The sequence below is a fragment of the Schistocerca nitens genome, chromosome 5 (assembly GCF_023898315.1).
Source record: "Schistocerca nitens isolate TAMUIC-IGC-003100 chromosome 5, iqSchNite1.1, whole genome shotgun sequence".
NCBI classification, from domain to species: Eukaryota; Metazoa; Arthropoda; class Insecta; order Orthoptera; family Acrididae; genus Schistocerca; species Schistocerca nitens.
This window is the reverse complement of record NC_064618.1, coordinates 82,636,189-82,651,367: the sequence shown is the minus strand read 5'-3', so window position 1 is coordinate 82,651,367 and position 15,179 is coordinate 82,636,189.

Genomic DNA, 15,179 nt, shown 5'->3' with positions numbered 1-15,179 from the left:
GAAGTGACCAACGGTCACAATGAAACCACGTGTAGCAATAAGTTGAAATACTTTCGTGTGCTTAAGTTAAGCTGAATTACTAGCGTGTGTACTATAAGTTGAAATATTTAAGAAACAGCGTGTGCATGACTTGAAATTAGAGGCGAGTACTTCCATGAGGTGAATACTGTGTTTCAATCTGTGTATGAGACAAAGGATAAAGAGAAGTACTCGTCCATGGTATCAGTTGAGGACTCGTGTGTGTGATGAATATGTTCTTAATATTACTTTGCAAGATATGTTTCCGTGTGACGCTTGATTCAAACTATAATACTCTGAGAGAGATACAAGGTGAGTCAGCCATCTATCCAGCAACGCCACTTGGCTTGCATTGCACAGGAAGATGTGCATATATCTCCAGAGTTCATAGTAGGAAAGTAGAATTACGAAGTGGGGCAGTGTCGTGTGAAACTGGGATAAATATTAATTTGAAGTGGGAAAGCTGAAAGTGATAATGTTGTGACTATTGCCTGTGTTGTGTTTCATGTTGTAGTGTGGTGTATGTCATGTAATTTAAGTATGTGTGGTTTGCATGGGAGAGTAGCAAGGTAGTTTCAGAGGTAGTGGGTTATGCGTGTTCCTTTTGTACTGCTCGGTCTGGAGGAAAGTTTCGTGATGATGATTGTGAGAGTCGAAGTGTTAGAAATAATAAAAGATCCACCATCCTATCCAGAAAGTGCACTGCAGTGTTAAATAATTACGAGACCATAAGATAGAGATTCACCAATGTAAAGCCATGCCCACTGGGTGGAATTTCTCATGTGTTATTGTTGTAGGTTATAGAATTTGTGTGTTTAGGTTATAGCATTTATCGGAATAAATAAGATAGTGAAAAGAAAAAGATTGGTGGCTTTTTCCTTCGAATTGTATGTTGTCATGATATCCAGAATTTATAATATGTGCGCCACTCATATTCAGTGCGATGACCACGTGTTGATAAAAGCCGTTAAATAAAAGACACAAAGAAAATGTGGTATTGCCAGTGCGTAGTGAACAGTCAGAGTTCTGTAAATTACTAATAGTCAGATGTGCGTTTCCGTTGCGTATTATTCATACAGGAGGGTAATTTGTAACTTAATTGTGAGTACGAGAGTTCATATTACTCGATAAATAAGAATAGATCCACTCGCTTGGTAGACCACTCGTCTTGCAGGCCTGACTGCTTGATGCCACAGTATGAGCAAGGCATGTGGGTGCCTCTCATAATTTCGACCCTGCCAGGATTCTGCTGTTAGGGTTTGCTGAAGATTTTTTTTATGGAATGTATTGTGATAGAGCTAAGAAGTAAAATTTTTTTTGTTTGCAATTTCTTTCTGGATTGGTGAGGATCTTTTATTTTTTTTACGTAATCGCTTGCTACGTCATATAAGGTTGCAAGATCGTTGTATAATTTTTTTTGCGTAATGTCCGTAGTAACTAGGTCGCAGTCGGAAAGTGTAGTCACCATGGAGAATAGTGATTCTGGCGTGAACGTAGCAGTGCGGCAGGAAGTAGCTGTCGACCATGGGTTAATGAACGAGAACGGGAAACACTCGGAAGGGGCCGAATTGTTCAGCGGACCGCGGCTAGGTGATCCTTTATGCGGCGGGCTTTGTCCACAAACGGGGGCTTTTCCCGACGACGTGGGCGACCTGGGACTAGGTCAGGTATGCAGTGAAAGTGAAGCTACCCTTGGCGAAGCTATGGTTTCTCAGGCGAACGAGGTGAGCACACCGAAAGTAGCAAATGACAATGTGCTGCTGCAGTTTTTACAGAAGATGGATAAAGATAATAAGGAAAGATTAGAAGCGATGAATAGAGATAATAAGGAGAGAGATAGGGAAAATAAGGAAAGATTGGAAGCAAATAAGGAAAGATTGGAAGCGATGGATAGAGATAATGAGAGAGATAGGGAGACTAAGGAAAGATTGGAAGCAAATAAGGAAAGATTGGAGGCAATGGATAAGGGAAATAAAGAGGCAATGAGGAAGCTACACACAGTTATCGATGAGCGTCTGTCCGCAGTTAATAATTGGTTAGATGAGGGGGATAAGAATCTGGGTGCACTGAAGCAAGTATGTGATGCCGTGAAAGAAAAAGCCAATAATTTGGAGGTACGAATAAGTGCAATAGAGAGCGATATTACAGAACATAGGAGCGTGTTGCCGGATAAGCGAATCAAAGAGATAGTGGAGGACTTACTTGCAGATAAACAAGGGGCATTAGACACGTGGGAGCTCAAGTCACTCGGCAGGAAGTGGCGCTAAATAAACACAGGGATGAAGTTGCGGAGGTAGTGGTCAGAATGAATACGATTAGCGCAGATGTAGAAAAGATCAGTATAAGAGGCGAAACAGGCTCTGACAGTACGCAGCGAGAGGTTTATGCCGACCAGGAGGAGATACAATCACTATTACAGTTTAAAGAGGCACAATTAGAAACAAATAGGAAACATAGGGAAGAACTTGAACAGTTGCAATTAGCGTGCAGAAGTGAAAGTGAAACACCACCAGGTAGACTGCAGAGGGAGAGTGAGATAAATTCAAAAAACGAAAATAGGCAGAAAGAGGAAGAGGAACTCAGAGAGTTAGAAGAACGGTTGTGTCAGATAAAACAGGTGGCAAACCCAACTGGGTATAGTCCAAGGTCGGAAAACATAATTGCGGAAGAAGAATATAGGAGGCACTTCGTGTCGGTACAAACGTACACTTGTTTTCCGGATCCTGATAATTACCAACATCCATGCCTGTGGCTGTCTCAATTTCAAGATTCATTACCTTCATCGTGGGGACCGCTCCTCAAAATGAAGTTTGTGTGTAACCATTTGAGGGACGAGGCTAGAGCGAAAATGCAGGAAGTTATTAAAGACTGTAGTAGCCACGAGATATTTTGTGACAAGTTTTTAAATGAATTCTGGTCGAAAAGTAAGCAGGACCAGGTTAAGCAAAGCATATTGATGATGCCAAATAGTAACGAAGGTGGTATAAGAGATCCAGTGTCGTGCTATCAGGAAATGCTGAGACGAAATAGGTATTTGGATGTGCCATACGAAACTGGGGAGCTCATTAGGATCTGTATAACGAAGTTGCCAGTGAAATTGCGCAGAGATATAGTGATAGCAGGCAGAGGCTTAGACGATTCCGCGTTATTTCAGCACTTGTTACAGGAACTGGGTAATGAGAGCAATATTGTGAACGGCGACACGACTCATAGGTCAGACAGAGTCGAGGATAGGAACGGCAGAAACTATCAGAATGACAGGAGAGCATGGAATCAGAAGAATGACGGAAATGGAAGAAAAAAATGGTTCAAATGGCTCTGAGCACTATGGGACTCAACTGCTGTGGTCATAAGTCCCATAGAACTTAGAACTACTTAAACCTAACTAACCTAAGGACATCACACACATCCATGCCCGAGGCAGGATTCGAACCTGCGACTGTAGCGGTCGTGCGGTTCCAGACTGTAGCGCCTTTAACCGCTCGGCCACTCCGGCCGGCCGGAAATGGAAGATGGCGAGGAAATAGGGGGCAGAATTCATGGGGATATCGACCGGCAAACCGGGAAAATGGAAGATGGGACAGAAATGAAATAAGAAGGGAAAATGAAAATGATGGGCGAAGAGAGGATAGGCAGTCATTGGGTTCACGACAGGACAATCACTGTGACAATGACGGAGGGACAAGAAGGTGACTACATGATAGGCGGGTACAAACCAGGACTATTAATGATGTGAATATTAGGTATATCGATTACGGAAAACTAAGGGAGAATCTGTTAGAGGAGGTAGGAGATGTGGGGAGTGAAGTACACCCAATAATTAGCGTAGAAATAAATAATATAATCGTACCTTGTATCATCGACACAGGCAGTGTAATGAGTGTTTTGAGGGAAGATGTGTTTAAGTGTTGTAGTCTTACAAAACCATGGCCAACGTTGCCATTGCAAAGGACAACAGTGAGAGGGGCAGTTACAGGAAAGGGAATTGAGGTGAAGTTACAAGCGCAGGTAGACTTTGTGTGCCAGGCGAAGAGATTTAGCACAGCGTTCATGATTGTGTCATCTCTAACTGTTGAAGGGATATTAGGCGTTAATTTTTTGAACCAATATAAAGCAGTCGTTAACATGAGAAATGGTTCGATGGAGTTGAAACGAGATTCGGAGGAAATTACATTAAGATTCGACGATTGCTTGTATGCTAAAGATAACGCACACTTAGCATTATGTCTGGCGGTAAAGTCCGGTAGACAGGCACAGAATACGGGGTTCGAACAAGAGAAGAAGAAATTCATAAATGTTTGGAGGAGGAGATCAGGGAGAAAATCTGGCATTTACGAGGGACCACGGTCTACGGGGAATTGCAGAAAATTTTATACGAGAATAGAAAGGTATTTAAACATGCTGCGGGTACAATAAGAAATTTTGTGTATAGATTCAAGGTTAAGCCACATAAACAGTTTAGGGCCCAAGTGTACCCGATACCTGTTGTGTACAAAGAAAGAGTGGAAGGTGAGATCGAAAGCATGCTACAACAAGGGATTATCGAACCAGCATCCAGTCCGTACAACAGCCCTTTAGTTTGTGTCGAAAAAAAGGATGCGTCAATTAGATTAGTTTTGGACGCAAGAAGGATTAATAAGATAATAGAGCCAGAGACAGATCGGCCGCTGACACTTGACGAATTGCTACAAAAGTTTCACGGGATCAGAGTTCTCAGCTCAGTTGATTTGAGAATGAGTTTCTGGCAGGTGGAGTTAGATAGGGGGTGTAGAAAATACACTGCTTTCTTGTGCTACGGGAAATCGTATCAATTCCGGAAACTACCATTTGGGTTAAATGTATCATCCGCGGCATTTATCAGAGCCCTAAATACTGTCATTCCTAATGAAATAAAAGATAAGTTAACACAGTACGTGGATGATGTCCTGATAGCCGAAAGAAATTGGGAAGACCACAATAGAACGTTAAGCATATTGCTCGGTGCACTGGAGAGACATGGGGTAATCGTGAATTTCGGAAAGTCAGAATTTGGACGAAAAAAAATCGAGTTTCTAGGTCACATTGTGACACCAGAGGGAATAAGACCAAATCCAGACAAACTCGAAGCAATCAGAGATTTTCCGGTGCCAAGAACAAAACGTCAGCTACGGGGTTATTTAGGATTAATCAATTTTTACAGGAGGTTCATTAAGATTGGGGGTGCAGCGACACCCAGACTATGTCAGCTGACTGGAAAGAAAACGGTATGGAATTGGGACCCTGTCGCGCAGGAAGAATATGAGGCGTTAAAGAAGGCACTGCTATCGGCACCTCTTCTCGGGCATCCAGTCCTAGGGAAAGAGTTTTGTATGGCCACGGACAGTTCCCGTAGTGGACTTGGGGTAACATTGTTCCAAGAGCAAGAGCAAGGAGGAGAAGTAATACAACAACCTATTGCATTTGCGAGCCGAGTGCTTAGCAAAGCTGAGAGAAATTACACGGTAACTGAGCTTGAAGCTTTGGCAATAGTGTGGGGTTTTAGTAAGTTTAGATACTATTTGTATGGGAGGCATACTAAAATCTATACTGACCACAAGTCACTACAGTTTCTGATGACGGCCAAACTTAACCATAGACGACTCGCTAGGTGGGCACTCTATTTATAGGAGTTTCAGTTTACGGTCATGTATATTCCTGGGCCACAGAATATAGTGGCAGATGCGTTGTCAAGAAACCCAGTAGGTCACGGTCAATGCTTTGATGAGGAGGTAAACGAGAACAGATATGATATATTGTATATGCAGGGCGTGCCGTTCGAGAAATACATAGGGGCGGTACTCACAAATATCGCGAAAGAGTAGGATAAAGACGCGTCATGGAGAATGGTGAAGGACAGAGTTAGAGCGAACTTAGATGCCAATATAGCGCGCTTTTATACAATTCAGAACGGGGTCCTTCTCTACCGTAGAAATCCGAACACACAGGACTGGGTGTTGTGTATACCAAATGAAATAGTCAACAAGTTGATCTGGTACACGCATCTAAGTTACGGGCATTACGGGGCAAGGAAATGCTGTAAGAAGTTAAGGGAATCAGTTTATTTCATTAGTATGTAACTTAATTGTGAGTACGAGAGTTCATGTCACTCGATAAATAAGAATAAATCCACTCGCTTGGCAGACCACTCATCTTGCAGGTCTGACTGCTTGATGCCACAGTATGAGCAAGGCATGTGGGTGCCTCTCAATATATATAAATGCACGGAAGTATGTTTTTTAACACAAACCTACGTTTTTTTAAATGGAACCACGTTAGTTTTGTTAGCACATCTGAACATATAAACAAATACGTAATCAGTGCCGTTTGTTGCATTGTAAAATGTTAATTACATCCGGAGATATTGTAACCTAAAGTTGACGCTTGAAACCTCCGACGTTCAGTTGCGTGTTGTAACAAACACGGGCCACGGTCGGTGAGCAGCATCTGCAGGGACATGTTTACGATGACGACCGTGTTTACGAGTGTGGATGTAGTGCACTGTTGTGGTTTGGTCTAGCTGTCGCAGTGTCCGCATGTAGCGCTTGCTGCTATTGTTATTGTGCATTCGTCTCCGCACGCAGACCAACTGTAGTACACCGTGTTACCAGACGTCTGTGATAGTGTAGTGTTGTAGGAACTGTGACCATGGTGTATTCGAACTCTGAAAAGGCGGAGATGATACTCATCCATGGCGAGTGTCGACGAAATGCAGCTGAAGCCTGCAGGGTGTATGCAGAACGGTGCCCGGACAGAGAGCATCCAACGTGCCACACATTGCAAAACATCTACCGCCAACTGTATACAACAGGTATGGTCGTAGCACGCAAACGGGTCCGTAACAGGCCCGTCACAGGAGAAGCGGGTGCAGTTGGTGTGTTAGCTGTTGTTGCCATGAACCCACACATGAGTACACGGGACATTGCGAGAGCCGGTGGACTGAGTCAAAGTAGTGTCATGCGCATACTGCATCGTCACCGCTTTCACCCGTTTCATGTGTCGCTACATCAGCAATTACATGGTGATGACTTTAATCATCGAGTGCAATTCTGTCAATGGGCATTAACAGAGAATGCGTTGCAGTTCTACCTGTTTACCGACGAAGCGGGTTTCACAAACCACGGGGCAGTGAATCTACGGAACATGCATTACTGGTCCGTGGACAATCCTCGCTGGGTCAGACAGGTAGAGCGACAGCGACCGTGGACTGTAAATGTATGGTGCGGAATCATTGGCGACCACCTCATTGGTCCTCACTTCATTGCTGCAACATACATCGCGTTTCTACAGAATGATCTGCCAACGTTGCTCGAAAATGTCCCACTGGAAACGCGTCGACGTATGTGCTATCAGCATGATGGTGCACCTGCACATTCCGCTATTAACACTAGGCTGACCCTTGACAGGATGTTCGACGGGTGTTTCATAGGACGTGGAGGACGCATAAATTGGCCAGCCCGTTCTCCTGGTCTTACACCTCTGGAGTTCTTTCTGTGGGGTACGTTAAAGGAGAACGTGTACCGTGATGTGCCTACATCCCCAGAGGATATGAAACAACGTATTGTGGCAGCCTGCGGCGACATTACACCAGATGTACTGCGGCGTGTACGACATTGATTACGCCAGAGATTGCAATTTTGTGCAGCAAATGATGGCCACCACATTGAACATCTATTGGCCTGACATGTCGGGACACACTCTATTCCACTCCGTAATTGAAAACGGAAACCACGTGTGTACGTGTACCTCACCCCTCATGGTAATGTACATGTGCGTCAGTGAAAAAGACCAATAAAAAGGTGTTAGCATGTGGGCGTAATGTGCTGTTCCAGTCTCTTCTGTACCTAAGGTCCATCACCGTTCCCTTTGGATCCCTACGTAATTCGGTGCTCTCCGATACACACGATCGAACAGCGGAGGAGTGGTACTCAAGCGTCAACTTTAGGTTACAATATCTCCGGATGTAATTAACATTTTATAATGCAACAAACGGCACTGATTACGTATTTGTTTATATGTTCGGATGTGCTAACAAAACTAACGTGGCTCCATTTAGAAAAACGTAGGTTTGTGTTAAAAAACATACTTCCGTGCATTTTTTTATGGTTTGTATTAACCAATTACACTAGCCCCTCTCCTCACGTTCGGTCTGTGGAATCGATTCTCAGTATCTGATGTGGTTTACGAAATATATCCAGCGGTAATGTTAGGTGACTCACCCTGTGTATATATGTATATAGGAGGGTAGCCATATTGACATAAGGGAGTCAGTACTTTGTGTGTATTTGGACAGAAAGCATGTGGCTTGTTGAGCATGCTTCATTTCATTATTGTAATTAAATCCTACAGTCGTTGTTTTCCAGGACTTCCGCTGCGACAGATCGCCAGTAACGATGAGTATTTTAACTTGAATCAAAATTAATTCATAGTAACGTTTTACATTGTTGGTCCATTTTGTAGGCTGCACGATAATCTGCAATTGCTGTACGCGCTAGTGTGATGCTTGCGACCTAAGTGTTGTTCATAATTTGTTTCTTTTGTATATACCAGTTTTTTTTTGGGGGGGGGGAGGTTACTGGATAAATTTATATTGTGTGTGAAGCTTTCTTGTTCTTCGTTCTTTGCGTGTACACGTGAAGATATTTTTGTGTTTACAGTTATTCACTCATGTGAGATTTGTGATAGCAGTAGTACATTGTGTAATAGATTCTGATTTCATTTCTTCTGTGCATGTATAGGGCTAGCTGAGCATGATCTAGAGAGGTAACGCGAAATCTTAGCCAGGAGGATTCAATGGAATCGGAGGTAATTGCGCTAGAAAATTCTGCACAGGAGGTGTCAGCGGTAGGTGCCTCGCCTGAAACCCAGGAAATTACTGACAGTCGACCAGCATGAAACTAACTAGTGAGGCTTGTGAGAAAGAGTCCCCTATTGCAGAAAGCAGCTGGAATGTCGGAAAATGGAAGATATTCTATCATGGGCGGAACAAATGCTAGAGAATGCCGAAGCAGACAGAAAACAAGGGTATGTTGACAGGATAAAAGCAGAACTATGCAGGAAAGAAGCACAGGAGAGAGAGAGGAATTCAGAGGAGAAAGATAAGAAGGCCGATGCAGACAAGAAACAATTTTGGGAAAAAATGACACAATTAGACAGGAGAATACACCGAAGAGCCAAAGAAACTGGTACACCTGCCTAATAAGAACGAAGGGGTGGAGATCTCTTCGAAACAACACGTTGTAAGGTATCCCAGACATGCCCAATAATGACAAACTGCCTATTGGCTTCTGTCTCGGGTTCTTCGGCCGACGTTCATCTAATGATTTTTCTGACGTTTCGCCAGCACGAGTGGCTGGCATTGTCAAAGCTTCACCCTCCATTGCCGGTGGTGAACTGGAGGCGAGCTCGCGGTCGCAGACTATATGTACCTGGCGCGCCAACGTCCGAGGGCTTCTCCGCGGTCATTTCCGGTGCGGTTCTCCTCTTGCTACCTGCGACGGTCGTTCGCTGCAGTACGGGAAGCCAGGATCCGTTTACCTTAAGGCTTTCCTCTTTCTTGTTCAAACTGTTCGCGTGTTTTTGTATTTCTGCAGCTTCTCTGAACAAGCGCGTGTGATAGTGGTTCTCTACAGCCAGAACTTCCGTGTCGGCGAATTTTATTACGTGGTCGGTCTCATTCAGTGCGTGTTCTGCCACGGCCGATTTCTCCACCTGCCCCAACCTGCAATGTCGCTTATTTCTTGATCCTGGTGTTAATGGATCGTCCAGTCATTCCGACATAAACTTTTCCGCATGTGCATGGTATGCGGTATATTCCCGACATTGCAAGTGGGTCTCTTTTCTCCTTCGCCGATCTAAGACACTCTTTGATCTTCCTTGTCGGTTTGAAAACCGTCTTTACGCCATGTTTGCGCAATATACGGCCGATTCTGTCCGTCACTATGGGAATGTATGGCAGAAAGGCCGTACCCGACATTTCTTTTTCTGGTTCCTTACTTCGCCGAGTGTTTGGCTCAGTTACACTTCTAATATAATTTGTGGAGTACCCATTGCTCCTCAGGACAGTTTCCAGGTGTTGCATTTCTCGTTTGAAGTGTTGCGGCTCACATATTCGTCCTGCTCTCGTTACGAGCGTACTAATCATGCCTCTTTTTCTGGCTCGGGTGGTGGTTTGACAGTTTGTGCAGGTATCGGTCCGTGTGAGTCAGTTTTCGATACACGCTGTGTCCCAGGTTTTCGCCGTCCCTTGTGACCAGCACATCTAGAAATGGCAGTTTCTTGTCCTTTTCTACTTCCATGGTAAATGTTATGTTGGTATGGAGGCTGTTCAAGTGTCTTAGGAAGTCACTGAGCTGTTCTTCACCATGGCTCCACACCACGAAAGTATCATCGACGTACCTGTACCACACCTTAGGTTTGCAAGTCGCCGAGTCCAGTGCCTGTGCTTCGAATTGTTCCATGAAGAAGTTGGCCACCACTGGACTGAGAGGACTACCCATGGCGACGCCTTCCAGCTGTTCGTAGAAGTCGCCATTCCACGTGAAATAGCTCGTGGTGAGACATGCATGGAAGAGCTTTCTGATGTCTAGCGGGAAAATGGAACCGATGTGCTCCAGAGCGTCACTGAGTGGCACTTTCGTAAATAACGAAACAACATCAAAGCTGACCAGGATGTCGTTTGGTGCAAGTTTCAGTTTCTTCAGCTTCTCAATGAAATGTCCTGAGTCCTTAATGTATGTGTCGGTCATCCCCACGTGTGGTTGGCGCAGAGAGGCCAAGTGTTTTGCGAGTTTATACGTTGGTGATCCAGTAGCGCTAACGATCGGTCTCAGTGGAACGTTGTTCTTATGGATCTTGGGTAATCCATACAGCCGAGGTGGTAGGGCTTCTGTGTTGCGCAGGTTTCTCTGTGTGTCCGCCGGCAGGGAAGACGCCTTGATCAATCGATTCGTATTCCGAGTGATACGCTGCGTCGGATCTGCGCTTAGTTTTCGGTACGTCGTCGGATCTAATAGGTCTCGGATCTTTTGCTCATAATCTTCGGTCTTCATTACGACGGTCGCATTCGCCTTATCGGCAGGCAGTACCAATATACTCTTGTCGGCGTTGAGATTCTTAATGGCTTGTACCTCTTCTTTCTTCAGGTTGCAAGCTGGCGGTTTTGCTCGGCGCAGTATCCTGGCTGTTTCCGTGCGTATTTCCTCTGCCCTTTCACAAGGAAGGGCACGAGTGGCTGCTTCGTGGCAGAACACACACTGAATGAGACCGACCACGTAATAAAATTCGCCGACACGGAAGTTCTGGCTGTAGAGAACCACTATCACACGCGCTTGTTCAGAGAAGCTGTAGAAATACAAAAACACGCGAACAGTTTGAACAAGAAAGAGGAAAGCCTTAAGGTAAACGGATCCTGGCTTCCCGTACTGCAGCGAACGACCGTCGCAGGTAGCAAGAGGAGAACCGCACCGGAAATGACCGCGGAGAAGCCCTCGGACGTTGGCGCGCCAGGTACATATAGTCTGCGGCCGCGAGCTCGCCTCCAGTTCACCACCGGCAATGGAGGGTGAAGCTTTGACAATGCCAGCCACTCGTGCTGGCGAAACGTCAGAAAAATCATTAGATGAACGTCGGCCGAAGAACCCGAGACAGAAGCCAATAGGCAGTTTGTCAACAAGTGGCCACGAAAGCCTCAACAATTTTCTATGCCCAATAATGTTCATGTCTTGGGACTTTGGTGGCCAGCGGAAGTGTTTAAACTCAGAAGAGTGTTTCTGGAGCCATTCTGTAGAGATTCTGGACATGTGGGGTATCGCATTGTCCTGCTGGAACTGTCCAAGGCCGTCGGAATGCACAAAGGACATGAATGGATTCAGGTGATCAGACAGGAAGATTACGTACGTGTCACCTGTCAGAGTCGTATCTAGCCGTATCAGGCGTCCCATATCGCTCCAACTGCACACACCCACACTATTACCGAGCCCCCACGATCTTGAACAGTCTCCTGCTGATGCATGGTCCGTGGATTCATGAGGTTGTCTTCATACCCGTACACGTCCATCCGCTCGATACAATTTGGAACGAGACTCGTCCGACCAGGCAACTTGTTTCCAGTCATCAACAGCCCATTGTCAGTGTCGACGCGCGTAGACGAGGCGTAAGCCTTTGTGTCGTGCAGTCATGAAAGGTACACGAGTGGGCCTCCGCCTTCAAAAGCCCATATCGATGATGCTTCGTTGAATGGTCTGCTCGCTGGCACTTGTTGATGGCCCAGCACTGAAATCTGCAGCAATTTGAGGAAGTGTTCAACTTCTAGCCGGCCTGTGTGGCCGAGCGGTTCTAGGCGCTACAGTCTGGAACCGCGCGACCGCTACGGTCGCAGGTTCGAATCCTGCCTCGGGCATGGATTTGTGTGGTGTCCTTAGGTTAGTTAGGTTTAAGTAGTTCTAAGTTCTAGGGGACTGATGACCTCAGCAGTTAAGTCCCATAGTGCTCAGAGCCATTTGAACCATTTTTTGTTTAACTTCTGTAATTTTGAACGATTCTCTTCACTCGTTCTTGGTCCCGTTCTTGCAGGATCTTTTTCGGGTCGCAGCGATGTCGGAGATTTGATTTTTCACTTCATCGCTACCTTGGATATTCTGTCCCATCGCTCGAGCGCCGACTACAACACCACGTTCAAACTCACTTAAATCTTGATAAAACCAGCCATTGTAGCAGCAGTAGCCGATCTGACAAGTGCACCAGATTCTTGTTGTCTTATATAGGCATTGTCGACCGCAGTGCCGTAATCTGCCTGTTTACATATCTCCGTATTTGAATGAGCCTGCCTATACCAGTTTCTATGGCGCTTCAGTGCAGATTCCCAATTGAAATTTGTGGACAAATAGCTGGACAAGATTAGAGAAACGGAGGGAGGTAATGTGACCAGGCTGGCCCAGGTTCATTCAAATTTTAAGGAAGCTGAAGATACAAACACCACAATTTTTCAGAGGACCCAGACTATAGAGGAAACTAACTCCTCAAGTTCTCAAAGTGTGCAGGCTCTTGAGGTATCTGAAAATAAAGAACCAGTTTGACTATCGGAATATGAGGACCACTTCATTCAAACGTGATGCTGACTTGCTAAGGAGCGACACCGAGTGGCCATGAGTCACGACGCCTTTAATACCCCTAGCAGAGAGTAGATGGTTGGTTGGTTGGTTGGTTTGGGGAAGGAAACCAGACAGCGAGGTCATCGGTCTCATCGGATTAGGGAAGGACGGGGAAGGAAGTCGGCTGTGCCCTTTGAAAGGAACCATCCCGGCATTTGCCTGGAGCGATTTAGGGAAATCACGGAAAACCTAAATCAGGATGGCCGGACGCGGGATTGAACCGTCGTCCTCCCGAATGCGAGTCCAGTGTCTAACCACTGCGCCACCTCGCTCGGTCAGCAGAGAGTAGATGGAGGGCCAATAACGAGTGGGCAAGTTGTGAAAATTTGCACCCTAGTGGTACTCATGTATCAGTTCAAGACATTGCCAGTGTGAGAGAATCGTGTGGGGCATCAGGGTCTGTGTCCCTCAACAGACAGGATTTCAATGACAAGCATCTCTTCTCTCGGAGGAAATTCTTCAAAACGAGTTGGTTAGTATATGAAGACAGCATCCCACATTCCTGGCCAATTCAGAGGAAGCTGAAATTCTTGAGTAGCCACATCAGCGGAGATGTAATTGCAAAAATATTACCAGTCACAAGGCACTGCACAACCATTGCAGAATTTTAATTGGAAATTTTGAAGCTTCATTGATCCATATTTGAATCAAAGTAGGCTGCATCTGAGCATTATAAAAGCTACACTGCTAGCAGCAACTAGTTTTTAAACCTATTCAGCGTACTTTGACGAGATCCCAAAATGGAATCAGTATGTTGAGTACCTGTACAGTATTGGCGGGCTGATTCAATTATCCAGTAACACAAAGAGAATCTTGAGAGAATTGAGAAAACTTTGCTGGATTTACTAGAACAAAAGGCTTGACACTTGGGACGAGCACATGAAGGATTTCGATTTAGTAGTGAACCAGCTCCCCCATGACTCAACCAAGATGTTGCTAGCCAAAGTTCTGATGACTCAAGGACCAGAGGACAAAGTCAGGGAAGTTGCTGCATTTTCACCAAGGCAGCCGGAGAGACACAGACAGGTGATCGCAAGAGCAACTGCAAATATCAGAAAAGCAACATCGCTGTGCAGAGGATGAATGCGAAGAACATGAATCAATGTTTGTTCTACAGAGGACATAAAGTGCTGGTGAGAAACCAAAGCCTTTTCTGCGAGGGGAAGAATGAATAACAAAAGCTATTCTCCTCGCACATTGGTCCGTTCTGGATAAAACGGCTGGTTTTCGCAAGTGCAGCCCTCCTAGAGGTGTTGCAGGTGAAGAAATTAATTGGGAAGCACCATTTTTCAAATTTTAAGGCATTCATACATTTTGATTATTTTAATTAATGTAGTATAACTTGTATTAATGTAGTTCGCTTTGTTTAATTATGTGTTCCCTGTACATAAGTTATTGTGTGTGTTTAGCAATAAGTCTTTACGGATTATTTTTATGACACTTTGTGGTTGCTACAGTTTATGTATATTTGTGCTTTTTGGAGGAATTTCATGGGTAAAGTTGTGTGTAGGGTATTGGAGCTAGATACATCTCACAAATTATATTTTTTTGTGAAATGTGAGCATCAGTATGTCCACGTTTGCCGGTCTCAGAATCACTTGGTACAATGATCCCATGTTGCAAAAGCGTAATTACTGTTTTGCAAATGTTTTAGATAATCATACGCGCGGGGTAGCCGGCCGGTCTAAGGCGTCTTGTCGCGGTCCGCGCGGCTCCCCCTCCCCCCCTCCCCCTCCCGGTCGGAGGTTCGAGGTTCGAGTCCTACCTCGGGCATGGGTCATGGGGGTGTGTGTTGTCCATCGCGTAAGCTAGTTTAAGTTAGATGAAGTAGTGTGTAAGCTTACGGACCGATGATGACGTAAACAGTTTGGTCCCATAAGACCTTACCACAAATTTACAATTATTTTTTAGATAGTCGAGTGCAGCTACAGTCAGCAAAACTGTTGTCACATCCGGACCATACATACGATTTTTTATGTTTTTCTGTTTCAGAAG